The 2,500-nt window shown below is 45.2% G+C and overlaps 2 protein-coding genes across 2 annotated transcripts in view; one reads left to right on the top strand and one right to left on the bottom strand.

The window, feature by feature from the left end:
* The window catches only part of camta1a (calmodulin binding transcription activator 1a), a 1,011,609-nt gene that overhangs the window by 862,723 nt on the left and 146,386 nt on the right, over positions 1-2,500 (bottom strand). The gene's annotated exons all lie outside the window — the stretch shown is intronic.
* LOC134456379 (RNA-binding protein 25-like) overlaps positions 1-2,500 on the top strand; it is a 44,475-nt gene that overhangs the window by 39,000 nt on the left and 2,975 nt on the right. The gene's annotated exons all lie outside the window — the stretch shown is intronic.

Below are 2,500 nucleotides of genomic sequence, written 5' to 3'. Positions count from 1 at the left end.
ACAACAGCTTGCCATTTAGCAAAGCAGCTCAAAGCCTTGAGAGGGAAAAAATAAAATAAATAAAATAAATAAAATAAAATGAAATGGGAATATGAAAAAAAGTAAAAAGAAAAAGAAAAAGAAAAAGAAAAAGAAAAAGAAAAAGAAAAAAAAACAAGAACACAACCAACCTTGCAAAGCAAGGGGGCAGAAAGTAATTTTTCACATGCCACAGGTTTGTTGCATATGGCTCTCCCTGAAGAGCCTGGTGTATAAAACTGCCACACGTGGTAAAGAATAGAAAACTTGCCTCTATGTCAGGTGATGCTATCAAATGGCTATTTCTCTAGCAAATAACAATACCACATAGGTACAAAACAAAAATCACATAGGGTTTCACTGCTGGCTTACCGTATATTAAACTTGCATTTGAGAATAATTACCTTCTGAAATGATGCAAGTTAAATTGGGCATACTGTTGGGGATATGCGTACCATATTTTGTGGCGTGCGTGCATGAAGCTATTTACTGAATGCTTTAGTCACACTGCAGAAAGCAGGTTTGGTCGGTCTAGTGTGTGCTTTCATCGAGGAGGGAAAAAAGCAAATTGGTGGTGACAAACTGGGACCAGAAATGCCTTCAAAACAAAACAAAACAAAAAAAATGTCTCCATTTAGCTCTGATATTTGTTTCTTTGGCGCTTTTGTGTTGGTACAGAGTGCATACATTAAAAACTCGAGTCTGCAAGCAAGACACACCCATAATATACCCCAAAGATCGCTGCACAGAAAATGTAAAGTGGCATACCTCCATGCCGAGAGAAATACATCACTGCTTATTAAATCAATGCTTGACTAGGACGAGGCGGATGAGGAGAAGGTGGAGAGGAAGGAGGGTGGGTATGTGGGGGAGAGAGAGAGAGAGAGAGAGAGAGAGAGAGAGAGAGAGAGAGAGAGAGAGAGAGAGAGAGAGAGAGAGAGAGAGAGAGAGAGAGAGAGAGAGAGAGAAGGAAAAAAAAGTCTGAAGCTAAAATAATGAAGCACTTAAAAATGATCTGTGCTTCAGTGGGCCTTGCTGTACAGTACCTGCTCTGCGCTGTGCTGTGCGGATGGGGAACACCAATCTGCTGCATATTAAAGGAGGCGTATTAATCCTGGCGAGTCTCAGAGCTGCCGCTTAAATGGGAGGAGAGGTCCTCTGTGGGCCCCGCGCAACCTTCTCAATATGCCCCCCCTACCTTCCCCCAACCAACCCCTGCGCTACCTTCTCAATACCCCCTACATACACCCCCCCCCTCTTTTTAATTTCAGCGGGGGGTGTTGAGGAGAGGGAGAGAGGAATGGTTGAAGAGAGACAAGGTGAGGGGGACGGAGCGGGGAGTGGGGCATAGCACACGGCATCCATGGCTGTCATTGATTTGGTGTGAAACTTTTCTCGCTCTCCCTTGCGATCCCATAAGCAATCCCGCACACATGCACGCACGCACGCACGCACGCACGTGCCCACGGATGCAAGCACACACACACACACACACACACACACACAGGCTGGGCTGTTTTAATTATTACACTGGGCAGGGCAGCAGACACTACACAACCCAGAGCCCCCTCCACCTCCACCTGCTTCCTGAATTCCTTCTAATTGAGTGACACCTAACTAGGAGGGGAGACAGGGGAGCAGAGCTCTGGAGGCATGGTGGTAACACGCCATAACTGAAAACTGAGTGGTGGCCAACTGCAAAACTCAATTGAATTGAATTAAAGAAAGTAAAAGTCCTGCCATGTACTGAATGTTTCTTCCTTTTGACTGGGGTTCCACTGCGGCACGCACAGGTGATTTCACTCATTTGCAGATCTACCAAGGGATCAGCTGTGATTCAATCTTGAATTGGCTGGAAGACATACTGTATGAAGTAGGATTTTTTCAATTTTATTTTCTGGAACTGGGATGCCATGTGGAGCAGGGATGTCGATTTAAAATTGACCGAGGGCCAAAATCAAAATCTGTAAAGTCGTCGGCCAAACTGAATATTTATTGAAAAAAATAAATAGATGAAATAAAAAGCTAAAATTCACAAACATCATAGCTCAAATATGCCTACAAACATCCGGTTGCATATGAGTGTGAGCTGTTTCACAGGCCTCGGCCCACTCACCAAATTTCGTGTGAAATCTTATTACGCTCCGGTATATTAACGGTGTAAGTGGGCCAACTGTATAGGAATGCACATTTGTAATGATCTCACGGGCCAGATTTGGTCCCCGGGCCTATTTTCCATACCATCCCCGACATCCGTACTGCATGAGTCTGGTCATTTCGGTCATTTCCCAGACCATCTCACCAGAGAGAGTGGAGAGAGAGGTTCCATTGGCCCATTGTTTCCGGGTTCTACTATTGCAAGGGGGAAGGGGGGAAATCCCCCTTCAGGCAGACCTAGGCAGACCTAAGGACTGTTCTATTCAATGCTAGGGGTATTATGACACGCCCCTTTAGGCAGACCGGAACCTGTTCATGTGAGGTG

Source organism: Engraulis encrasicolus, chromosome 10 (genome assembly GCF_034702125.1).
Source record: "Engraulis encrasicolus isolate BLACKSEA-1 chromosome 10, IST_EnEncr_1.0, whole genome shotgun sequence".
NCBI lineage: Eukaryota > Metazoa > Chordata > Actinopteri > Clupeiformes > Engraulidae > Engraulis > Engraulis encrasicolus.
Note: the sequence above shows the minus strand (reverse complement) of the source record. Positions and strands in the feature narration are given on the sequence as shown.